The sequence below is a fragment of the Ictalurus punctatus genome, chromosome 9 (genome assembly GCF_001660625.3).
Source record: "Ictalurus punctatus breed USDA103 chromosome 9, Coco_2.0, whole genome shotgun sequence".
Classification (NCBI taxonomy): Eukaryota; Metazoa; Chordata; class Actinopteri; order Siluriformes; family Ictaluridae; genus Ictalurus; species Ictalurus punctatus.
In genome coordinates, this window is record NC_030424.2 from 24,250,531 (window position 1) to 24,277,970 (window position 27,440).

Consider the following 27,440-nt stretch of genomic DNA (forward strand, 5'->3'; position numbering starts at 1 on the left):
ATGTTAAGTAACATTGCTGCATGTTGCATTTATACCATAATTCATTCATCCTTAGTGACTGCCTGGTCAGTGTTATGGTGGTTTAAATTAGACTACTACTTTTATAATATTTTAGGAAATAGAACCAACTAAATTCATTAGAAAATAGGCACAAACAAAACACACAGGATCTTTTGTTGAGAACAGTTATGAACTCCTGTGATGTAGATGAGGTTGAGGAAGTGTTAGAGCCAGAATTCACACACCATGCCAACAGTACTGCCATTTCTACCTTAGTCTACACACACTTTAGGTTTATATTTGAAAACTTCCACATACAGTGTCCTCCACTAATATTGGCACCCTTGGTAAAACTTTTTGATCTTTTATTTAACCTTTTGATCTTTTGTTAAAAAGATCACAAAAATACTATCCTCTCATGGATATCAAACAATTACAAACACAACACAGGTTTATCAAAAATTATCTTTGTTAAATATAGGTGTGCAACAATTATTTGCACCCATATAAATTCATATGACAAAAGTATATTTGAAGTATATTCCCATTGATATTTTACATTCTTTTAGGACACCTGGGTGACTAGGAACAGAACATTTTCCACATACTTCTTTGCTCATATTTACTAAGGGCGCCAATATTATTGGAGGGCATTGTAGATTGTTTGACCATTTAACAGATACAGATGGTGGCATTGCATTACACCTCCTGGTATATAGAGTATTTGTGCATGTATATAAATATTGTAATAGAGAATCATTTACAAGTGAGGCAGAATCTAACTGAAGCTGAATAATGTTAAAAAAAAGCTGATGGATACAAATGCTTTATGTTTTGAAAACTGCCCCCAGACTTTCAATTGGCAGATAACAACACTCATTTATTGTTATATCATATGATCCTCCACCTTACAAGTCCAATACTACTGTAATTTTCTTTGCAGCTGACACTATGTCATAGCCGTGCCTGAAGGTGGTAAATGATAAACAGTAGTTTGCCAATGGCAGATCAAGACATTCCCTAAAAAAAATAACTTGAATCTCGCAGTTAGTGTTAATGCTTGATGTTTAGATTTTTTTTTTGGCCAAAAACAGCTTTGAAACAGCTTGGAGAAATATGACCATTGCTGTTACTTAGCAACCTATGGTCAGCAGAATGATTCAGATTTGGTGTAAAAATGTGCCATTGTTAGATATAACAGCATGACTAGAATGTCTTTCAACCAATCAGATTGCATGGTCAGAACCAACACTTCTGTATCATATCAAATCAAGGTGTTTTCTTTGGCAGAAATGACATAGCTTAGCCTATGCAATGAAATCATGTGATATAATTATATACAGTATCTCACAAAAGTGAGTACACCCCTCAGATTTTTGTAAATATTTGATTGTATCTTTTCATGTGACAACACTGAAGAAATGACACTTTGCTACAATGTAAAGTAGTGCGTGTACAGCTTGTGTAACAGTGTAAATTTGCTGTCCCCTCAAAATTAATCAACACACAGCCATTAATGTCTAAACTGCTGGCAACAAAAGTGAGTACACCCCTAAGTGAAAATGTCCAAATTGGGCCCAAAGTCTCAATATTTTGTGTGGCCACCATTATTTTCCAGCACTGCCTTAACCCTCTTGGGCATGGAGTTCACCAGAGCTTCACAGGTTGCCACTGGAGTCCTCTTCCACTCCTCCATGATGACATCACGGAGCTGGTGGATGTTAGAGACCTTGTGCTTCTCCACCTTCCGTTTGACAATGCCCCACAGATGCTCAATAGGGTTTAGGTCTGGAGACATGCTTGGCCAGTCCACCACCTTCACCCTCATCTTCTTTAGCAAGGCAGTGGTCGTTATCATGCTGGAATACTGCCCTGCGGCCCAGTCTCCGAAGGAAGGGGATCATGCTCTGCTTCAGTATGTCACAGTACATGTTGGCATTCATGGTTCCCCCAGTGAACTGTAGCTCTCCAGTGCCGACAGCACTCATGCAGCCCCAGACCATGACACTCACACCACCATGCTTGACTGCAGGCAAGACACACTTGTCTTTGTACTCCTCACCTGGTTGCCACCACACACACTTGACACCAACTTAACCAAATAAGTTTATCTTGGTTTCATCAGACCACAGGATATGGTTCCAGTAATCCATGTCCTTAGTCTGCTTGTCTTCAGCAATCTGTTGCGGGGTTTCTTGTGCATCATCTTTAGAAGAGGCTTCCTTCTGGGACGACAGCCATGCAAACCAATTTGATGCAGTGTGTGGTGTTTGGTCTGAGCACTGACAGACTGACACCCTACCCCTTCACCCTCTGCAGAAATGCTAGCAGCACTCATATGTCTATTTCCCGAAGACAACCTCTGGATATGATGCTGAACACGTGCACTCAACTTCTTTGGTTGACCATGGTGAGATCTGCTCTGAGTGGAACCTGTCCTGTTAAACCACTGTATGGTCTTGGTCACCGTGCTGCAGCTCAGTGTCAGGGTCTTGGCAATCTTCTTATAGCCTAGGCCATCTTTATGTAGAGCAACAATTCTTTTTTTCAGATCCTCAGAGAGTTCTTTGCCATGAGGTGCCATGTTGAACTTCCAATGACCAGTATGAGGGAGTGTGAGAGCGATGACACCAAATTTAACACACCTGCTCCCCATTCACACCTGAGACCTTGTAACACTAACAAGTCACATGACACCAGAGAGGGAAAATGACTAATTGGGCCCAATTTGGACATTTTCACTTAGGGGTGTACTCACTTTTGTTGCCAGAAGTTTAGACATTAATGGCTGTGTGTTGAGTTATTTTGAGGGGACAGCAAATTTACACTGTTACACAAGCTGTACACTCACTACTTTACATTGTAGCAAAGTGTCATTTCTTCAGTGTTGTCACATGAAAAGGTATAATCAAATATTTACAAAATGTTTGGGGTGTACTCATTTTTGTGAAATACTATAAATGTTTGGTGTCTGAAAGTATCAATGATTTATCAACTGATTGCTGGATAATTGCTGGATTATGTGCCTTTTGCTAGCCATTGTGCTACAGCAGAGTTGGTAAATAAGATTTGAATTTGATTTATTTGAATTTGATCTACATTCTATAGTGACTCATCCATCTCCAAATACCATCATGACCAAGTATAATCCTTGATCACTGCTGAAAAACATATCTTTTTAGGTAGCTCTATAAGACAGATGAACTTTGTTTTAGAGGCATATCTCATTTTAAGAAGAGATCGACAGGACACAAAATTGTGTGTACCAGATAAATGGACAGACCATGGGCCAAAGAGCAAGGACCACATAATGACAACATAGAGAAATATGGTAAGCTCTTATCTGGGGGCACTTGTGTCTTTCCTACTGGTAAATGTGATTACAATTGTCTACAGGACAAATAAAAAAGGTGAATTAGCAGGGAAAGACAATGTCATAGCACTCACATGCTATGACAGATGTTTTTGGTGAGCCTTGTGAAAAAAACTGATAGGATTTATAGGCAATATCTTGTTTTTCAGTGCTCAAAATTTGTAGTCATGGCTATATGGCTAATCTGGCTGACACATTATATTACTATTAATGCTCTCCAGAACCACCAGAATGTCATGCACTGGAGAAATAATAATAATCAAAAAAGATAATATGATATGGGCCAGTGACTTCCTTGGTGTTTTGAGTGTCAGCTTGATAATACAACCAAAGATATGAGTGATTCCATGATTGGGGTGGAAAAATAAATATTGAGTATAAGAAAAGATTAATTTGACCATTTTTAAAAAGGTGTCACCCCTTATCAGTACACAATCTAACTGACTGCATTTTGCTCTTAAAAGAACAAATGCAAAAAAGAGTGCTTAACTAGTATCAATGCTAATTGCTTCAAGACATTAAGGGCTTCCAAATGATATACTTAAAGCAGTGGTATTAACCCTGTTCCTGGAGATCTACCTTTCTGAAGAGCATAATCGTGTGCACCTCACCATCTAATCATTGCCTTAAGACGTTCTTGATCAACTAAAACAGGTGTGTTTGATTTTGGTTGGAGATGAAACCAGCAGTGGAGATGACCACTGACAAAGTGTATTTTTTAAAAATTATTGCTAATAATTTACTTTTAATCCATAATTTGGTTAACGGGTTTTGGACTTTCAAAGTGATCTCACAAATCAAGATCATTGAAAATAAAGAAAAAATAATGAAAGAACATACTTTTCTTTTTCCCCATGATCTTTAGGAAATTCATATAATGCAACTTCCTGTTGATCATGTGACTTGGTGGAATATTGCAAATATTTCATCGACTGAATATATTCTGAACAGGGTTGAGTGAAGGTTGTGTGACAATAAAATGTACATTTTTCTTAATCTACGTATAATGAATGATTGATGGAAAAGGATGTTTTAAGCATGAGATGTTGCATGGATTCACACACATTAATAATTATATATTGAAAGAATGGCAAAACTTGGTTATAGTGGGATGGAGCAGACAAAAGTGGTATTTTATGAATGCTGCAGATATGTTTTATTAATGTTTTAAGTTACTTGAAGTACCTTTTATATATACCCAATAATTGAGATACCCTAGGCTATTGAGGTCAGATATATAGGGCAGCTTAATTCACAGATCAAACTTACTACACCCTGTTTCTCAATGCAGGCAGAGTAATTTGACAGAGTAAACAATAAACCTGGCTTAGGTTTTCTCACTAATAAGAATGAGCTTACTTTTTGTTGCACAGCCATTCAGTTTTTATTTTGTCTATTTAAATATCAGCACACAACATCCCTCAGAAGAGCTGACCCTAATAATACGGCCGCTTTGACATTGTGAAAGCCTGTTTTCTTATTGTAGCAAAGGGACTGTGCCTTCACTACAGAGTCACAATGTTCTCGTTTTTCTTTTTTATAAGACATATGCCTAGTTTTTATTACATTCCTTCATAATATATCCAAATAATTCTGTTGAATGCTGTTAGGTTTATTAGGGTTTATCGCAATAGTTTATGCTGCGTTACTTGATGCTATTTCTTTCTTACTTCCCGCGAGGTTTTGGAAAACCGATCACTTATCTCAAGTCTCCTTTACCACTGTTTGTTTATCTTAAATACAAATGTCACGGAATGCCATTGAAAACATTTCTGCATTCATTCATCTCCACGGGGTCTTTGAAAAGGTCAAGGTTCCTGATTAGATTTTGCTCTATTTTTCCTCTTACCACTGATCTATTTATTCAACCATGCATATTCAATTTTGCTTAGAGGCTTTGTTTTTTTATGGTTCCATTTTCATTTCTACAAATATATTCTATTAACAGAGATGTTAAACAGATTCAGAGCTGGAAAAGTCACAGTTTCCATTTCAAGAGCTATTTATAACAACCCATCTCATATTGACAGCAGGTACAAGGGAAGGGGAAATTGAAATCGAAATGTAATTCAGATGTGTAGGTGCAAACCAGGGCAACAGAGCTAAGAGAAAATTAAGTTAAGTGTGACCTGTTGAGCTTAAGGATGTGGCTTGTATGACTTTCTTTATATGGCACAAATCATGTCTGATTGTTGATGAGATCACTTTGGATTTTAAAAAAAAAAAAAGGTATTTGATAACATTTTATATTAATTTGTATTAATAGGCAATTTATAGATTAATTAATCAATTAATAATTAACATAATATAATATAACATAATTAACAATTACAAACAAATGATCAGGTCATTTATGCCATTATTAATCTATGCATGCACTATTAATGAATCATTTAATAGTAGTTAACAATGCATTAGGAATTTACAATTTAGACATACAACAGCACTGTTAAATTCTTAATTGTGATTGGGCAGAAGGTGATGATTAATGTGTTTCATTGATTAATGAAACAGCTGTAACTTTAGTCATTTAACTGTGAACTTTTTTTTTAAACTCACCTAAACACATCTGAAGAGAGTCTCATGACGGAAGGACTGTAAGAACCTAACTAGAAATAGCTAAACATTATGATTTCATTCTCTAATAAATACAAAGATTTAGCATTAGTGTGGTATAAGAGGAATAAAACTCTTTCCTGCCTGCTGTTATTGAAAAAATAATGAACTTTTGGGGGGATAATGGCATCACAGAACCTTGTCATGTTTTATTCCTCATTTAACAACAGTTTATAAGCGACATTTCATGTAGTTGCTCATTGTCAGAGGTATGTAGAGGAGATGGATGTAAGCGCAGGTTTTTAACGTATGAAGTGCAAAACAACAACTAAAACTGTGAACACAAGAACAAACAGGAAATACAAGCCAAAACATGTAGACTATGAGCAAGACTGGTACCCATGTCTTGGGTACACACGAACACAACAATTCAGTTTCACGACAATAAGACAGTGGTTCTCAAACTTTTAAGCCAGCAACTCCTAAACTAACATCGACAAGAACTCACGACCCCCACTACCACAACATACACAAACAATAAACAAAAAAAGTTGTTTTAAGTCCTTCACATCAGTTTAACTATATTGCATCCACTTCCACTATATTAACGTATATAAAATGAATTTACCTTTCAGTAGGATGGGTGCACTTGTTTCTTGGGGCACAAAAGCTTAATCTGTGACCTTATGGTGGATAGGGCTACTTGCAGATCATTCTCAACATCAAGACATGATCGGTATTTATTATTATGAATTATGAATTTATGAATTCTTCTTGATATTTCCAACGTTTCCTACGTTGGTCAGACGGGGTCTTGCTCTTGTGTTTAGTAGAGGTACACGGTTCAGGCGACTCAGGCAGACTGTCCACAATTTCCTTAACATTTTTAGACTTGTAAATTACAAATTTATCCAGTTTTGCAGTTGTAGTTTCCACGTGCAGTTACGAGTTTTAGTGATAACTAGCAAGCAGTCGCAGCACGGAGATGTCATATCTTAGAGTCATGAAATATTGTTAACATTTTTTCAAAACACTGTAATCACTTGTCTTTAGAAATCAAAAAATATTTATTTGTAATCTTAACTTTTAATATTGAAAAATATTTATTGTAATCAGAAAATACTGAAACTTTGTGAATTTTATTCATTTTTGAAAATATATACTCATTTCAAATCTGATGACTGATATATACTCATTTCAAATCTGATGCAACATACTCCAAAAAAGTTGGGATAGCCGACTGTTTACCACTGTGTAACATCACCTTTTCTTTTAATAGCACTTTCTTTTAATAACACAGCGTTTGGGCACTGAAGACACCCGTTGGTTAAGTTTAGCAAGCGGAATTTTCCCCCATTCATCCCCCCACTATTTTGCACTTCATAATGCACCACACATTCTCAATCAGAGACAGGTCAGGACTGCAGGCAGGCCATGCTAGCACCCAGACTGTCTGCTTATGCAACCACGCCCTTGTAATCTGGGCAAAAATATGGTTTGGCATTGTCTGGCTCTGCATGGCAGCATATGTTGCTCCAAAAATGTGTACATATTTTTCTGCATTAATGGTTCCCTCACAGATGTGCAAGTTACCCATGCAATGTACACTGACTGAATCTGATAATAGCTTGGAATGTCCTTTCCCTCTTTGGCCCGGATAACACAACGGTTGTTTTGTCCAAAAAGTATTTGAAATGTTGACTTGTCAGACCACACCTGCTTTGCATAGTAAAGCCTTAACTTTCATCTGTGGATGCAGTGGCGAATAATGTTGACTGACAAAGGTTTACCAAAGTATTCTCGAGCCCATGTCAAGATATCCATTGCAGATTCATGACGGTTTTTAATACAGTGACGTCTGAGGGATCAAATCAGATTCAGAAGTGGTTTTCAGCTTTGCCCTGTACACACTGAGATTTGACCGGATTCCTTGAATCTTTTAATTATATTGTGCACTGTAGAAGGTGAAATGCCCAAAATTCTACCAATTTGTCTTTGGGGAATGTTGTTCTCAAAGTGTTGGATTATTCGCTGATGCGTCTATTGGCAGATTGGCGAGCCTCGACCCATCCTTGCTCTTGAAAGGCTAGACCTTTTTTGGAGGCTCCTTATAGACTATGATTAGACGATTGCCTCATCTGTTTCACATCACCTTCTTATTTCAAGAAGTCCAAACTTTTTTGGAATGTCTAGCATGCGTTAATTTCAAAATAAACGTTTATCTTCAGAAAACCATACAGTTGATTAGGTAAAACATCAAATACCTTGTCTTTATATGTTTTTTGTTTAAATACAAGTCAAACTACATTTACAAGTCACTCCTCTTTGTTTTTATTAGCATTTTCCATACTGTTCCAACTTTTTTGGAAATGGGGTACATGTCAAGAAAAAAAAATGAAAGAAAAGAAAAAACATGTTGAGTGGGAGATGAGTAGATTTTTTAGTTGCCATTAAAAGGACGAGTAAAGAAACTTAACTAATTGCTTAACTATTAAGTCCCTGGACCTGCCAATATGTCCAGGCTTACATTCCTCACACTAGTAACTACATTCAGTACTGTGCAAAAGTCTTAGGCACATGCAAAGAAATGCAGTAGAGGAAAGATGCCTTCAAACATAATGAAATGAAATGTTTCTCCAATTTATAAAAAACATTATAAAGGGCAGTAAACAATAATAAATGAAACAAAGACAGTATTTGGTGTCTCAAGTAGAAAAAAGTTTAAAAAAGGAGTCTCGTGTAGAATTAGTGCAGTTTTATAAGGACATGAGCTGTGAGTTTTATTGAGCATCTTGCAGAACCAGACACGATTCTTCTGAAGACTTTGACTGTCCCACTTGCAGCCATCATTATGTTTTTTGTCTGAAAAGTGTCTCTTACCACTTAATATGCTGATTTATTTACTGATATACAAACATTTTTCTGTAACATTTAAGTTTGTGCTGGAATTTGTTGTACTGACTCATAAAATAAAATTTTTTAACAAAATTTGTACTAAAAAAATACGGGGCCTAACACTTTTGCAAAGTACTGTACTTTTTCTGTGAATCTCACGGTAGCTCTTGAATCATTCATATTATCATTGAATATTAATTTAATATTAATAACTGAGTAATAAGACAGGATGTTAAGTGGTTAAATATGATAATGGTATTGCTGATGACAGATGACGGATACTTCTGCCTTTTACATGTTTTTTCTTTTTTTTTTTTTTTTATCCTGATAGCCCAAATATGAGCCTATTATGGTGTGGGTACTGGGTAGCTATAAATGGATAATCATCACATTCCTCTGTGGACCTTATTGTTGGTAAGCTGTGATGTGAGTGCTGTGCCCTAGAATTGACTAGTTCTGTGAGGAAATGAGAAGCTTTTGTTACAGTTTATTAGATGTGTGCCCCACTTAGCTGGTGAGAGTGTGCATACTTTAGGTTCAAGTGAGGTATGGTAATGTGTGTGCATGTGTATGTGGAAGAAGAGTGATTGTGATGAAATGCAAAATGGGAAGAAAATGAGAGAAGGACTGTGTTTCATGAGAGACAGAGAGATGGAGAGAGATAAATAGCTACAGGATATTACTGAGCTCTGCCTTATTATTTGGCCTCATCATCACCAATACTCTACTATTTTTCCTGCCCTCTAATAATACATATATTGCTTTGGAGTGGGGGTGAATTTGTTTGGACAGCCGTGACAAGTGATCACGCTCAGTGCTGAAGATCACAGATTTGTCACAGAGTGGATCTCTTTTTTTTGCTATGGCTATATTCCGTAGCCTGTAGTTATATATGTGATGCTCTGGGGATTGAAAAAAAAAAAACTGTCAGGCTGATTCCAATATTTTAGAAACTGCTGCACTGCTGTCTCTGTGCAGAATGGTGAAAAAACAAAACAAATCCAGTTAGTGAAAATTCTATGGGCGGTAACCCGTTGTTAATGAGAGGTCAGACTGGTTTGAGCTGAAAGGAAGGATATAGCAACTCAAATAATCACTCTTTACAACAGTGGTGAGCAGAAAAGCATCTCAGAATGCACAACACATCAATACCTTCAAGGGGGTGGGCTCCAACAGCAGATGCCCACATCGTGTTCTACTCCAGTTAGCCAAAAATAGGAATCTGAGATTGAAAAAAGACATGATGATCCATGTTAGATCAAATCCATCAACTTGTCATCTGAACACATGCTTCAATGGAAGGGATATGACTCAACATCACATGGTCAACATCACAAATTTGCTTACATTTAAATAGTGACCTAGATATTGTGCAACATATTAAATAGTCAAGATGTTGCACCTTTTACATTATTTATTTATTTATTTATTTTTAGAATTTTCAAAATTCTAAAACTCTTTTTTTTTTTTTTTTTTTTTTCAAATTTTAAATAAAATAATCACATATTTTCAACGTTGTCTCAGACTTTTGGATCCCACTGTATATAACAAATCTACTCAAATTTTAATTTAAATTTGAATGAGAAGATCCATCCATCCATTTTCTGTACCGCTTATCCTACACAGGATCGTGAGGGAGCCTGGAGTCTATCCCAGTGAACTTAGGACTACCCTGGATGAGTTGCCAACCCATCGCAGGGCACAATCAAAGACACACACATTCACATGTCTTTGGACTGAGGAAGGAAACCAGAGTACCCGGAGGAAACCCCAAAGCACGGTGAGAACATGCAAACTGAACACACACAGGGCGGAGGTAGTATTCGAACCCACAATCACAGAGGTGTGAGGCAAGCATGCTAACCACTATCCACTAAGCCTCCATGCCCCCCGAATGAGAGCATATTAAAGAATATTCATACCAAATTTTTACATACAAAATGTTTACTACAATCAGCTACAGACTACATACTTAAATACTACAATCAACTGTCTCTCTATCTCTCACAGAACAACCTCCAAGATCCTAACCAGTCCAGCTTCAAAGCACACATTTCACAGAGACTGCCCTTTTGGCCATCACTGAGAAGCTATGTGCTGCTAGATCAGCCGAACTATCATCAGTCCTCATCCTTCTCAATCTTTCAGCTGCATTTGACACAGTCAACCACAAGACTCTTGTTCATCCTCATGAGTCTTGGAAATCATAGTGCAACATGGCAGTGGTGTGCTTCCTACCAGGAAGGTCGCTCATACCAGGTGACATGTGCTCCCCAAAGACTCTCCACTGGTGTCCCACAAGTCTCAGAAAGTGGTCCTCTTCTGTTCTCCTGCTATACATCGATCTCCTGGTGAGGTCATATCCATACATACCACTGCTATGCGGATGACACTCAGCTCATCCCCTTCTTCCATCCCTCAGACTCTCTTGTTTCTGCTCAGATCTCGGCATGTCTGCAGACATCTCATCATGGATGGCAGCTCTTCAGATGAAACTTAATCCCAGCAAACCTGAACAGTTGTTCATCCCAGGTGTTTCATCACAATGTCAGGCTCTTGCGATCTCCATGAAAAACTCTCTGATCTCAGCTTTAGTTACTGCATGCAAGCTTGGGGTAACCATGGACAATCAACTGTCCTTCTCCTTTCACTTTGCTAAACTGATGCACACATGTCGATTTCTCCTTTACAACATCAGAAGAATTTGTCCATTTATATCCATACAGGCCACTCAGGTGCTTGTTTAGTCCCTTGTCATTTTGAGAATGGACTACTTTCTACTCACTCCTGGCAGGTCTGCCTCATGAGTGCCATTCAACCTCTGCAACTGATCCAGAATGCAGTTGTGCGACTGGTTTCAAACCTTCCCGAGTTCTCCCACACCACGCCATTGATACGCTCCCTCCCACTGAATTGCTGTGGTTTAAGAGGAAAAAACATATTTGGACTTTCTGTTACAGTAAAATAATCAATTATGCGCATCACACCACCCTACTGTTGATTATTTTCCTACAACAGCGCATTCCACAGTGTTTTATTCATTGCTTATATAAGGCTATAGTAAGAATATTTTACAATATGATTGAATATGTGTTTGTGAATAGAGTACATTTGTGTTAACTTTTCATTTCAATACAAATGCTAGAATAGCATTCATTAATCATAAAGTAAAACTAATTTCTTCACTCAGTATTTGATATTACGTGTTGATAATTATTTGTGGGTGCAGATATTGAGTAGCTAATGCCTAGTCTTCTAAATCGTAAGCTATGTAAGCTGTGTGTGTCACGCTTCAGTGAGGAGATCATGAGTGTAGTCCGTACGATGATTAAATTTGGGTTATTGGTCTATTAGAAGATGTGTAGAAAGGAAGCACTAACAGTGCTGCGGATGTATCATCGTAGTTGTGTTGAATCCATGTTCATGATCACCCAGAAATGATGATCACTGTGAGAAAAGCATCAGTATTGAATCATCAATGTGTCCCAAAATGCAGGGCTTGTGGGCAGCCTGGTGTTTAATAGACTGAAGCTGTGGTAGACTTTACAACTGCTAATAAAGCCTGGGTTGTTTAATTAATGTTAAAGAATGGAGTGTTAAGGAGATCTTATAAAGAACACACCTAATATATTATCCAAAGATGCTAGATTTAATGGGTTAATGTTACACCATGACCGTGATGATCTCTACTCTTCTTTGGATCTGTTTTATCATTTCTGTATATATTTATTACCTTTTCTTTTTACGTTTCCATATTAAAGTTCATGCTTCTAACTTCTAAAAAAATTTTTATTGCAGGTGAGACACTGAGGTGTAAAATTAAACAGCTTTGGCTTTAAGAAGCTAAAACGGACCTTGTGGAAAAACCTACACTATCTAGGTAAGATGCATTGATTGTATGTGAAAAATAGTGTCATGACCGTGCACACCATCTGTACACTGTCAAGAACATGCTGGGAAGAATCCAGATGCAATCAGAGAAGTAGTCATCATATTAGAACTGAAGTTGGATGTGAGGGAAACAAGTAGTAAACTGAATGGTGCCTATATTTGTTGTTATAAATGTTATATGTTATATGGAACCTAAAATGTTATATGATTGGAACCTGATGTGGTTGTAGCCCATCTGCTTCAAGGTTTGATGTATTCTTTTCTGCTCACTGTGGTTGCAAAGAGTGGTTATTTGAGTTGCAGTAGCATTCCTGTCAGCTTGAACCAATCTGGTCTGAGCTCTCTCATCAACAGGGCATTTCCACCAACAGAACTGCCGCTCACTGGATGTTTTTTGTTTTTTCACAGCAATCTGTGTGAACTCTAGAGACTGAAATATGTTCTGAAATATTCAGAACTGCCCTTCTGGCACCAACGAACATGCTACAGTGAAAATCACTGACATGACATTTTTTTCTCATTGCGATGTTTAATGTTTTACATGACTCCATGCATTGTGTGGCTGGTGCATGATTGGCTAAAGTCCAAATAATTTATAGAGCACATTTTAGATAAAACATCACTGTCTGGAGTTAGCTGCAGAGGCAGAACCTAAGTGAGATAGTAACTAAAACTATGGTAACTATGGTAACTTCTCCAAGATGCTTAGAATAATCTTGATGCTGTTTTAAAAGACACTATGTTGCCACAGAAAATATTGATATGATTTAGTTTATAGTATTTATAGTAATTTATTTTAAAAACTTTTCATGTGATTCTTTTGCAGGCATTGTTTTTTATTTGTATGTGCCTAAGACTTTTGCACAGTATCTTTATTCCCCCCCAGTAGCTCTGTGGTATGACCTTGAAGCACATGATGGGAAATCTAATTTATTTTTCATATACTCTGAAAGATTGAGTTCTGCATACAGTATCACGTCACATAGCTATTTCACACCACATCACAAAAGATGAAAGAAGTATGGTGATGAGTGAGACGTGTGAGAATATGTGCAGGAGTAGTTGTCAGGCACAGGGGCAGTTGAATCTGCTGCCAACAAAAACAATGCAGACAGTGTTGAATGAGTCATTCTGTCTGCTGTCACTGTTTTTTTTTGTTACTGCCGCTCATGCAATATGACATCAGACAACACAGTTCAAACAATAAATTAAAAGCACTTAGCTGTGAGTCAGTTTGTGTTATTTCAAGCAAGCATACAAATGTAGTGAGTTATGTATACAATTAATATATATTATATATATAGTAATCTGTTGCAATATTTATCATATTAATTGAGTGTAAATATAACCAAATGATAAATAAAGTATCAATTTTGTGTATCATTGTATTAATTGACCATTTAAAAATACACAACCCCACACATTTGTTGAAAATGGCTGTGAGGAAATGTGGCTCACTGAGAATAAATAAATAAATAAATAAATAAATAAATAAATAAATAGATAGATAGATAGATAGCAATGCAACCCGCAGAGCTGTTTAGCCAAACAATAGATAGTTGTTTCAATAAGTTCTGGTCTGCAATGCCATGTTCTTATGTGAATTTGATAGCTGTTGTTTATGAAAAACCTACAAATATACTAGGAATTCCAGTAGCAGTATCAATGTAACAAGTTTGCAACAGTAGCAGATTATACATCCAAAGAGTTTTCAGTACAGTCTCATTCCCTGCCCAGAGAGAGGGGGTTGTGAAATTTGTCACAGCCAGACAAAACAGTAATTAGAAACACAGGAGTAAGGAATTTGAATGGGTTAGAAAAAAGAACTGATAGATGGTAAAAGATGGAAATTCATTTTCATCCGTATTTTGAAAAGTCAATGGTGAGGTTAGTGTGAATGTTTGTCTATATATACAGTATGTAGGTAATGTATGATGGCTTCATCCAAAAACTGTAGTGTTTATTCGACTGATGTTTGACAGAAAGATCTCTTTAAAGTCTGTTCATCTTTACACTATGAATTAAAGATAAAGTCTTTGTCCGAAATCACATACTGTGACAGTATACCTACCTATTGCATTCGATTCAGTAGCTACTGCTCAGCCATTGATAGAGCATGTACTGATCAGTATATACAAGTTTTAAGCATGAATACAATTCTGACAACTCGTCCATGCCATTCTCGTTGCCAAAGTGTCTTTTGGTTCAATACTGCAGAATCTCGCCGGAAGCAGTAGGTCATCTGGGTATTTCTCACCTACTGTTTTATAAATACTGAGAATTCAGAAACTCCTCTACTCCTACTGACTACTAAGCAGTCAGTGTCAGGGATTTATCAACACATTTTATTTAGCTTTGATAGACTCACACAATTGTCATCTTTTCAAATGTACCATCTTGCTGCACTCAAATAATTTAGACGATGCATCGAGCACTTACATCTATTGGTTATTTTTATTAAGAACTGCGGTTTTAAAAGAAATAGTCAACATGACTTTATAGATTTTATATCACATCTGGGTCCTGCAATCCAGGAGCCGCTGCTCATCAGCCCGATCTGGATCCAGCCCTGATATTACAATGCTCACACTCACCTAACTCCTGTTGGTGACATGGCAATTAAGTGCGTCGCATGATATACAAATGACACCTGTGAACCGTGCCGCCACCCTTATTATCTTCAGCGAGACTGTATGTCGGTCATTTGTGTAACGCTCGCAAAAAGACTCTTAATTTCCTCTCTATCTTTTCCAAAAAAAATTTAAAATCTCTTTACTTTTCTGTCCCTTTTTAAATAAGAAAATAATTTAAATAAGCTCTGCTCGCGATTCGCTCTCTTCATGGCGAAGGAAGTTGGGTTACATGGCCTCGCAGATCTGGGCTGGCCGCTACCGAGGCAGCCAGCCGGTTCAGGTCCTGGGGATCTTGTATGGATCTGGAAGAGGAACCAGAGACGAGCGCTGCTCTATCTCTGTCTTCCGGGTCTGGCTCTCCGCTGGATTTTGGAGCTCACTTTGCGATGCCTCCTTCCGCTGTGGAAAGCCAAAAAAACAACAACCCTGAACACACAAAAAAACAAAACAAAAAAATTCTCTCTGACTCCAAGGAGCCAGAAGGGTGTGCTAAAACCCAAGAGCAACATATAAAGAGCTGCTTGAAGTGATTACTAAGGCTGGATGAGATTTTTTTCTCCCCGGTGAAAATAAATCCCTCACACTGCAGAAAAATCCCCTTTTTTCCAGAAATGCATGATAAAATATCAGGCTTCTGGGGGAAAACCATGCATAAGCCGTATTTATCCGGCTTTTTTTTAACCCCGCAATGTCGGATTATTCAGCCATAGTGGGGAATGAACGGAATGGCTGTTTAGCTATGCTGAAGGTGGACGAAGCGTTTGTGAGCTACCTCTGTCCATCGACGGCAGGTAATTTATGTCTCCCCCCACAGACAGCCAGGAGAAGCCGGGCGGCCACAGTTGTGGCCTGCTACTAGGCCTGATCTGAGAATGGTCATAAAGGCCAAGCAGACAAAGGAGGAGCGGACCTGAGGGGCCATGGAGGGACATATCAGAGGACATTAGGTTGATAGGGCAGTTAGCCCCCAGTACTACTGTAGGGCCTCCCCTAGCCAAGGCTCTCGCAAGTTTTCAGTGTTCTCTGGTCAGCAAGCTGTCACAGACAACAGAAGTCTGATGCTTTGCCTCCAATAGAATGTGGAAAAGTTAACGACACTCAAAGACCATCTGGCAGCATGGAACTACTGCCAAATGTGTCTCAGTGTGTTTTGCCTACCTTAGAAAAGGGTTACCGGGTCAAGTTCAGAGCTCGACCCTCCTGGTTCAGAGGTGTGCTCGCCACAGTAGTCACCTCAGAGCAGAGCCCGACGTTAGTGCAGGAAGTAAGATCCCTCTTGGACAAAGGGGCTATTGAACATGTACCCCATTCCCTAAGGGAGGGAGGTTTCTACAGCCGTTATTTCCTGGTCCGCAAAAAAGATGGGAGTACTTGGCCAATTTTAGATCTGCGTCATCTGAACTGTACTCTTCGGACATACAGGTTCAAGATACTGATGCCCAAACTTATCATTCCACAGATTCAGTTTGAGGACTGGCATGTGACGATAGATCTAAAAGGTGCATAGTTCCACATAGAAATATTGCCCAGTCACAGGAAGTTCCTGAGGTTTGCGTTTGGAGGCATTGCATACCAATATTGGGTTCTTCCCTTCGGCTAGCTTTATCCCCTCATACCTTCACAAAGTGCATGGATGTCATTCTGGCTCCATTGTGACTCCAGGGGATCCGTGTACTAAACTACTAATTCTAGCACGATCCAGGGAACTGGTGGTTCAACATCAAGACGTTGTTGTCTCCCACATGAAGAGCTTGGGGCTCAGGCTGAACCTCAGAAAAGTATAATTTCTAGAAACTTTTCTAGAGGTTATAAATATTCTACTACAGTGAGGGCGTTTCTATCCCCAACAGGTGCAGGGTCAAGCCTATCAACATTGATCAAGATAAAGCTGAATCTTGGCATCCACTCCAGTCTCTATGAGAGACTGGCTGCTGCTGTATGGCAGCAGCAGCCAACATCATAACGTTGGACCTATTGCACAGGAGACCATTTCACTGGTGGCTGAAAAGTTGGGGGTATCGTCCGAGGACAAAACCTCTGAGAGTAATCAGTGCCACTCGGTGATGCCTATGTGCTCTGAGAATTTGGAAGTGTCCCCGGTTTCTAGCCTTGGGTCACACTCTAGGGGTGTCTCCTTATCACAAGACAGTAATGACAGACACCTCCTTCATGAGCTGGGGTGGCCTTAGACGACTGTCCTGCTCACGGTCTCTGGAACCACCCTCATCTGGAGTGGCATATAAATTGGACAGAAATGCAGCCTATATTTCTAGCACTGAAATTCTTTCTTCCTCAATTGAGAAGTCACCATGTGTTGATAGCCAACACAGCGGTGGTCTCATATATTGACAACCAGGAAGGATTATGTTCATGCCCCCTGTTCAGGCAGGTGCAACTAATGCTTCTCTGGGTAGAGGGAAAGTTTTTGTCAGTGAGTGCAATGTACATTCTGGGCAACTGGAATGTGGGGCAGACATCTATTTGAGGCAGGGGCTGAGGCCCGGGGATTGGTGGCTCCATCCACAAGTGGTAGAGTCCATATGGCAGAGGTTTGTCCAAGCGGAAGCGGATGTGTTTGCCTCCGAGGAGACAAACCACACTGACTGCTGTGGTCCACCCTCCCACACCATTAGGGCTGGACGCCATGGTGCACATGGCTGAGGTTACATCTGTATGCTTTTCCCCCAATCGCTCTGCTCTCACAAGTTCTAGCAAGAGTTCGCCAAGACTGTCTATGTCTCCTGCTATTCGAACCTTATTGGTGAGCTTGAATATGTTTCTCAGAGACAATATCCCTGCTAGACAACACTCTTTCAGAGATTCCCATATGCAGGGATCTACTGTCTCAAGCCGGAGGGCTGATTTATCACCTTCGGCCGGAACTATGGACACTGTGGGCCTGGCCCCTGAGGGGCACCAGCTCATAGATTCTGGTCTCACAACTGAGGTTGTAGAGACCATGTTGAATGCTAGAACACCATCCGTGACGAAATTGTATGTATTGTATTGTAGTGGCAACTTTTTGTCTCATGGTATGAGGAAAGTCAGCTAGACCCAGCGAATTGCGCAATAGCTACAGTGATGGAGTTATTACAAGGACGTTTCTCAGTGGGGTTGGCTCCTCCTACAATCAGGACCTACGTGGCCTCCATTTCAGCCAGCCATGCCCCTATTGATGGAGCCTCTGTGGGGTAATATCCTCTAACTACGAGGTTTATGTGTGGTGTCAGGCGGCTGAAGCCCATTTGCAGACCACGCATACCTTCTTGGGACCTTTCTGTGATCCTGGAAGGTCTGTCAGGTGCCCCATTTGAGCCCTTAGAGTCAGTGTCAGAGAAGGTTCTGACTCTAAAGGTAGCTCTTCTGCTGGCCCTGACATCTCTCAAGTGAGTACAAGATCTACAAGCTCTCTCTGTTGCCCCTTCCTGCCTTGACTTTACCCCTGGATTAACCAAGGCCTTCCTGTAACCTAGGCCGGATTATATTCCTAAAGTGCCTACATCTGCCGCCCAGCCAGTAGCGTCGCAGGCTTTCTGCCCTGCTCCGTTCCTCATACCGGAACAAGAGAAATTGCACAAACTGTGTCCAGAAGGGCTCTCAGTACTTACGTCCACTGTGCCGGCCAATGCCATAAGTCAAAGCAGCTGCTGGTCAGCTTTTGTGGCGACAGTAGAGGTGATGCTGTGTCAAAGCAGCACATCTCTAATTGGATAGTGGAAGCAAACTCTGTCGCTTATGAGGCACGCGGTCTCACGACACCTCTGGGCATAAGGGCTCATTCCACTAGTGGGGTCACCTCCTTGAACGCTTTGTCCAAATGGGTATCCTTACAGGATGTAAAATCGAATGAAGGCGTGCGGCGAAGACCATGCATTCATTCTATTTTGCAGCCTGGATATACATTCCGGCCCGTGCTGGAATGTCTTGCAGTGACCCTCAGTCTCAGATCTTTATGAACAGGCCGTACCCTCAGTATGACGGAGTGGGTATTCTTGTTCCCACAGCGCTGAGCTCACGCAATGTGGAGAACCCTTTGAAAGGGAACATCAGGGTTCCCTGAGAAGGGAACAACACATTGCATAGCTTTGTCATGCTGGGGCATGCCTGTGAATTGCGTCTTCACTTCAGATAATAGAAGCTGGTGGCGCGGTTCACAGGTGTCATTTATATATCATGCGAGGGACTTAATTGCCACGTTACCTGATCACGGCAGGCCTATAAATAGGCATGATGTTACACAAACTTCAGATACCGGTCACGCACGAGAGCGCTTCCCTCAGCGTTGAGCTCACGCGACGTATCGTTCCCTTCTCAGGTCACAGGGTTACATGTGTAACCTAGACATTTTCGCCTAATCACTCGATCTATTAATGCACCCTCTTTCTGTTTTTTTTTTGTTTTTTTTTGTCTTTTCTCTGTAGAGCTCTGAGCTATATTTTTTTGTTTCCCTGGTTTTGACTGCTTTGCCCTTCTTTGTTTTTTGTTCTGCTTTTCCCTCCACATTGCTCTAGGGTTAGGGTTAGGGTTGTTAGGGTTAGGGCTGTCTGCCTGATTGTTTGATCTTCTGCCTGACCACAATTTGGCTTTCAATTTGGATTTTTAATAAACATGATACTGGTGCTTCTACTTGCCACCTCTGATTTATAACACTTTAATACAGAAGCCCTGGGGGTAAGGCTAAGTAAATAAATATTTAAAAAGTGCATTATTAAGTCAAAATGGCACTTCATTTATTTTTTCCTGCCTTGTGTAACACAAGTGATCTAAATTTCCAGCATAAATTTTTCTCTTTTTTTTCTTTTTTTTTTTTTTGTTAACCTCTTCAATTATTTTTTCCTGCTGTTGAAGCATGCTATAGGGATAACTTATTAAAATGGGACCTGGTTTAAACTTAAAGCAGCTAATTATTCTCCCATCTGCTCATTATGCACATCATATGACATTTTTTTCTTAGAAATTTAAGTAACACTCAATGTTATAGTAATTATAACTGTTACATTATGATGAATGGATGAATACATACAGTAAAGAACCATTAATATTTCTTTTAATTTACAGTACTACAAATTTGAAATCATAAGTTCCTATACACAATATAAAACATAACCCCAAATAGTATCTGTAACATGTGGCTGGGATGCTCCTGGCCCACCTTTTCTTGTGCCTACACTGTTCATTATTTTATCAAAGGCATCAGTCTAAAGCAGGAACAGTGACTCCAGGTTTGCCAAGACCAGGATGTGGCGCACTATTTGTGGCACAAAAAAAGTGCGTTCTATGTTCATGAGATGGTAGGAAAAGAGGCACTTTTGCCACTGATAATGCTGTTTGCCCTGAGAGTTTGGTAGAGTGTTTGGTGGGGGGTTGGGTTGGTTGGTACATGGGCACCTCAATGGTATTGTTTTGTTAGGAAAAATCTAGCACGTTACCTGTGATGAGTGATCTATATTTACCTTCTCAAAACAGCAAACTATATATAGGGGGAAATAAGTATTGGACACATCAACATGTTTTTCAGTAAATATATTTCCAATGAGGCTATTCACGTGAAATCTTCACCAGACATCAGTATTAACTCAAGAAATCAGGAAATATAAAGAATTCACAACATTAAAGTCCATAAATAAAGTTATGTGTAATAAAGTGGAATGACACACGCAAAAAGTATTGAACACGCTAAATGCTTTATTTAATACTTAGTGGAGAAGACTTTGTTTGTTATGACAGCTTCAAGATGCTTCCTGTATGAAGAAATCAATAGGCCACAGTATTCAGGTGTGATTTTTGGCCACATTATACAAAACATATTTTCTTAAATCTTGTTCAATTGAATTGAAGTCAGGTTATTGACTGGGCTATTCTAACTCCTTGATTTTTTTTCTCCGAAACCAGTTGAGAGTTTCCTTTGCTGTATGCTTTGGATCATTGTCCTGCTTGAAGGTCCACCCATGTCTCATCCTCATCATCCTGGTGGATGGCAGCAGTTTCTTCTCAAGAATCTACCAGTAAAGGGCTCCATTCATCAGTCCTTCAATTATATGAAGGCTCCCAGTACCATGCGATGAAAAACAGCCACATATCATGATGTTTCCCCCTCCAAACTTCACTGTTGGTGTAGTGTTTTTAGGGTGATGTGCAGTGCCATTTCTTCTCCAAACATGGTGTGTAGTGTGACAGCCAAAAAGTTTAATTTTGCTCTCGTCTGACCAGATTACACTCTCCCAGTATTTCATAGGCTTGTCCAAATGAGTTGTAGCAAATTTTAATGGTGCTTATTGGAGGATTCAGAAGTATTGAAATATGTCTGTATCCAATTCCATCAATATGTTTTGTAACAGTAAGGTTCCAAAGGTCTTGGGAGAGCTCTTAGCTCATGATGGGTAAAAGCAGTTTCTTGTGTGGTACCTTGGTAACGAAAAGCCTTTTTATAGACCATCAATTTACTAACCCAGCTGATAGTAATTTGCACAGATAGGGGGTATAATTACTTACGGATTTCAGCAGGTTCCTTGCCTTGCCTTGCCTTGGAGAATTGCTTTTTCTTAGCATGTTCAATACTTTTTTCCTGTGTCATTTCACTTTATTACACATTTCACAATTCTTTATATTTCTAGATTTCTTAAGTTAATACTGATGTCTGGTGAAAATTTCACATGAATATCCTCATTGGAAAATAATCACTGGACCTTACTATTTTTTACTGAAAAAAATGTTGACGCAACCAATAATTATTTCTCCCACTGTAGTTACTTTAATAGATTTAACAAGCTAACGTGTGTATGTTGATTGATCTAATGCAAATACTAGTATATACAGCATAACATTTAAAAGTAAAGGAGTGCTACTCCGTTCACTGTTGATGCCATGTTAATTTGACGTCATGTGCTGAACTTGGGGTTGAAGAGACCTTCCTGACTTTCTGAGTAGGAATTCCAAGTTGAGAGGGTGTTTTCTTTGGTTTTTCCTAGAAACGTGATGGCTAATGATCCATGCTAAATATAAATCCATGCAAAATATAAATCCATGCTCGCTGTGTTTCTAGTTTCTGTACCCATTAGACTGTTGGATGCCATCTGGAATTTGTAGCATTATTACTTTCAAATCCTTCCGTCGCCATGCTCTCTTCCCTTCTCTCACTTTAATTTTTTTCCACCATGCCCTAGAATTGAGTAAGTTGATGAATCAAGATCGCTTTCGGTGTGTGTATGTGTGTGTGTGTGTGTGTGTGTGTAGAATATTAGCATCTTCTGGCATTCCATGTCAGTGCCTCACAGTGTTGATAAACTATTAAATTTATTCCAAGCAACCTGCCTCATGTTAGGATACACAGTTCTCTTGGCACTCTGGGTCCAATTAGCTTTTATTGTTTGCTGCTCCAACCACCACTGCCACCAACTGTCATGGGCTAGTCACATATCCCAGACCAAAACACCAGAAATCTGCTGAAGATATTGAGCAGGGTGTTTCTGTAGTTGCACAGGACACATCCAATGGCAGACTAAGAAGGGAGCATGTGTTAAAGGACTTTGAGGATTTGTTAAGCTCAAGATTATAACTAGCTTCGTGTTGTTGTTTTTTATTCTTTTTGGATATATTCTGAGTTAGAACAAGGTGAATAATTTATATCCCAAGATTGCTGTAAGAATAAAATGTTCCATTACAGGTGTGTTTATACTGTATATTCATTTAAATTATATAAAATTTAACTCAAATTTTCTGAAAGATGATGGGAAGTGATTGAATGTTTGGTTCTGTGTAATAAAAAACAATACCATAAAAATAATGTAAAATATGTTTAATTCACACAGTACAATTCATGAAAAACATGCATGCATTCGGTCATTGTTTCATCTTCAATAAGCGCTTTATCCTGATCAGGGATCTAGTGGATCTAAGGGACACGGCATGAGGAGGGAATACATCCTGTGCCTGTATACCTAGCAACATATTTTGGGGAAATTAGAGGAAATTACTATAACTAACTAACAAGAAAATTATGGGAGACAGAATCATGTATATGTTCTCTGTTAATATTTTTAGAACCTATAATAGCTATATCCAATGCAAAACAATGAAAACTGATTACAAATACCACAGAGGTGTGCCTGGTATAATGCGGTACAGCATAAAAGCAGCATGAGCTGAAAGTCGACCATTTTGTGATCATCAGTAGACCAACATGTCAGTTGTTCTATGAAATTTATTGCAGAAAAATATACAAATACAATAAAAAGAAATCATACAGCCTTCTGAAAGTAGAGAAATGTACTGACATGTCATCCATGTATGCCCTCTGTGTTTAAATGTATAACAGGGCTGTCGAGGTTTGAGAGTCATTGAGGTAGTGTTGTCAGACACATGTCTGTCTGTACAGTACATCCTGTCAATCTTATTCCTAAGGAGGTTACAATCCTGGCCCCATTTTTTCCTATTTGTTCGTTGTTCACCTCTGTCTCCCAAATCCACCTAAATCTGCTCATGTTTATGTTTCCACTAACTTAAAGACCAATATACAAATTACTGCAAAGTCTGTCTTATATAACATGTATATTCAGAGCTTAATCAAGTATTATGTTGTTCTTTGTTCATCGTTTTTTACAGTTCATATACCACAGAATAAATGGTTCAACGCTACTGAAGCAATAATGAGATCAAGTTCATAGAGTGAATTAGCAGTCATCTCATTTTTATATATGAATGAAAGTCTAAATCCTTTTATGGTATGTAGATCAGCAATTTTCACCCTTGATTAATTTTTAAGCTTTTAATTTTTTTTAGGGACAATCACAGGCTTTTGTTTACCCTGTAACAGGATTCTGATTCAGGAGAATGGAGAGGATCCATAAAAGAGCTCCTGTCATACCTCATCGATAATTTCTAGGAGATTGTGCTGTTTTTGAGTGAAAAATATTTCACACGATAATTAACCACTTAAACCATAGAGAAGACCTGCCATTTTTGCCTTTAAAATGAACCCCCGTTAGTGAAATGCCTGCGGTAGGAACCGGTGTAAAAGTAGGACACCTCTGATGTTTTTTGTTTTTTTTTTTTTGTTTTTTTTACTGCATTGCACACAATGCAAATAAATAAATAAAAAATTCCGCAAGAAGCAGCAGTGATCTAGCAAAAGCTGCATACAGTAAGTTTTCTATCCCTGGGAATCGGCGTGACAAAACCATCAGCGTGAAACTAATACTCTAGAAATGCTGCAGCAGCCGCTGTATCTCTTAGCAAGAAAGTTTATTTGCTGGCACTCATTTCCACCAAAACAAGAAATATTCATATGGGGACAAACAAAAGGGAGGCAGAAGCTGAAATCTGCTTTCTAATGAAAATACAACACACTAGCTTCATCTCTTTGTCCCAGGTGTGTCAGTACACTCAATTTCTTTGCAGGTTTCTGGGCTGTCCCAAACCCCCCCATATACACATGTAATATCAAGTAAGGTTTAATACTATTTACCCAAAACTAGTATTGAACTCAGCTTTCAGAGAAATGTTTAGTTTTAGCTTGACCAAATAATCACCAGTGACTCAGTAATTGGTGGCAGTGGTGGCTCAACGGTTCTGGGTTCTCAAAGGTTCTGGTTGGGGGTTCAAGCCCCAGCACCACCCAGCTGCTACTGTTGGACCCTTGAGCTCCAGCGGCACAGTATCATGGCTGACCCTGCGCTCTGACCCCAGCGTCCTAATAAGCTGGGATATGCAAAAATAATTTCCCTTGGAGGATCAATAAAGAATATCTATCTATTCTACAATTTTGAAAAGTTTGTGTCCCGCTGATAATACAACTCCAAGAACATATAAAAAAATAAAGGTAAAAGGCATTCTAAAATATGTAAAGTTTCAGAACTTAGAAAACTGCAGCCCGTTGTAAACATTTTTGCATTAATGTCTAAATCTTGAGCTTGAAACATATTTTTCTATAAGTCACTCCTTATAGGTTATGAGTAAGTATATATATATATATATATATATATATATATATATATATATATATATATATATATATATTATATAATATGTATATATATATATATATATATATATATATATATATATATATATATATATATATACGTATGTATGTATATATATATATATATATATATATATATTTCATTGTGTCCCACAAGTCCAACAGGGAGTTACATCATGCACATTTCCTGAATATCATGGAAAGAAGAAGGAATAGTAATTTTTTCCTTTATTTTCAATGATATTATCATAGTGACGAATGGGGTCATTTTGGAAGTACAATCCATGTTACCCAAAAATAAAGACTGAAAGTAAATTATTATTTTTAAGTAAATGGATATAATATCCTTAATGTCCTCATGCCATTAACATGGGATGCTAGTTAAAAACAGATTGTGCATTTGCTATTAGTAAATAAACTAAGTGCAGCCATTGTTAGCCATTGTAAAGTTCTTCCAAATTGTGGAGTCACCCTTAAAATTTGTAATCCACTAAGTACCATGAAAAATACTATGGGTATCTTTGTTTTCCTGTGAGACATCAGTTCATTTTAATCATATGTTGCCGCTTTTTTTTGGATACAGGCATTGAAAGGACACACAAAACAAATCAACAACTCACTATTCTCCATGCAAATGTCTGTATTTGCATGATAATAGAACAGGTTGAAGAGAAAAATAATCAGTGTGACTTTCATATATCACATTTTCACCAATAGGATATTTATGTATTCATTGCATGAGTGTCCCATATAAGTGGGCTTGCCATATAAGTGTCTAGCATCAGCAATATTGCTATATAGCCATATTTTCCAGCACAATACTTTAATGTTTTATGATAAAATTCAGTTTATTCTTTGCCTGCTAGGATTTTCTTGTTGACACCTTTGTCATCCCATGCAAACGTCTTTCCTTGCTGTTTCTTTAATCTTTTAAGACTCTACAATCTTGTAACAGTTCTTCCATTTTCTATTTCATGTGTTTGTGAGAATGAGAGTTCTGGCAGGGGTAAGTGCCTTTACCTGACTGTGTGCGAATGGGTGTTCAGGCTATTGAGAACATACCGGAATGCCTTGGCAGAAAGGATGTTTGTGAAATGAAATTTTGAGTGCATTGCTTCACTCCAATGTAAAAGCTAGTTAAAATGAGTTAGACAGTGAGTCTTGACTTCAGGTCTCTCTTTCCCTCTCTCTCTCTCTATCTCTCTCTCAATCACACAGATGCTGGAGGTGTCGAATGTTAGAGTTATACAGGGAGTGATGAATGGAAAGTGTTAGGACTGGCTGATCTGCATCTTTACTGTCTGTAAAAAGGTGCTCTTGGGTTCAGGTGGCAGCCATAAATCATGCTGTTTCAGAGTACACTGCAGTGTCTTTAAACAAGAGAGGCATTTTCACTGTCTCTCTATGTTAGCTTTACAAAATAATAGACCAAACCTGTACTCCATCTTTCCCATACTAAGCACCACCTCTTCCTGGGAGTGTGGTTCTCTTGAATTCACTCCTCTCAGGAAGCTTTATTTACTCTCTATCTGATTTGCTCTTATGAGGCTACAATCCCTTCATGTTGAGGCCTGTCTGCAGGCACTGTGTAGGATGTCAGAGCTCGGATGATGTCTGGCACTTTTCGATAAGTGCAGAACCTAGGCCTCTTTTTGAAGGAGGAGGAAGGGGGGGAGAACAGCACATCAGGAACTTTTTTATGGGGGGCTAGTATCTATGACGAGCCCTTTCAGACTTTGGTATATATCTTGCGTCTTGTTATCTGATCACTCAGACCACTTGTGGCTCCTCCATGTCTCGGACATGTGGCCATTTTACATTTGTATTGTGGATGGCAAAAATTCATATTTAGGGGTGGCTGGTATAAATGGGATAGCAGGGCTAAGTCCTTATTGTTTTTCAAAAATTAAAAAGATTATAAGCTGTTTTTAACTGTCCAGCCACACTTTTTAATATACATTCCAGGCTTAGGCTTTCTTTATATATGTACGTTATATGGCCAAAAGTATATGGACACCTGACCATCCCACCCACATGTGCTTGTTGAACATCCCATTCCAAAACCATGGGATTAATATGGAGTTTGTTGTCCCCTTTAAGCTGTAACAGGTCA

At 38.7% G+C, this 27,440-nt stretch overlaps 1 protein-coding gene across 4 annotated transcripts in view; it reads left to right on the plus strand.

Moving 5' to 3' along the window:
• LOC108269515 (leucine-rich repeat and fibronectin type-III domain-containing protein 2) overlaps nt 1-27,440 on the plus strand; it is a 144,838-nt gene that overhangs the window by 74,186 nt on the left and 43,212 nt on the right. For 2 of the 4 annotated variants that reach the window (XM_017475456.3, XM_053682828.1), the window contains exons 3-4: nt 10,451-10,604; nt 12,623-12,704. The gene's annotated coding sequence lies outside the window, so the exon portion shown is untranslated. Of the gene's footprint in view, nt 1-10,381; nt 10,605-12,622; nt 12,705-27,440 lie in introns of those variants that run through there. The other 2 variants (XM_053682827.1, XM_017475457.3) reach the window with 2 other exon arrangements.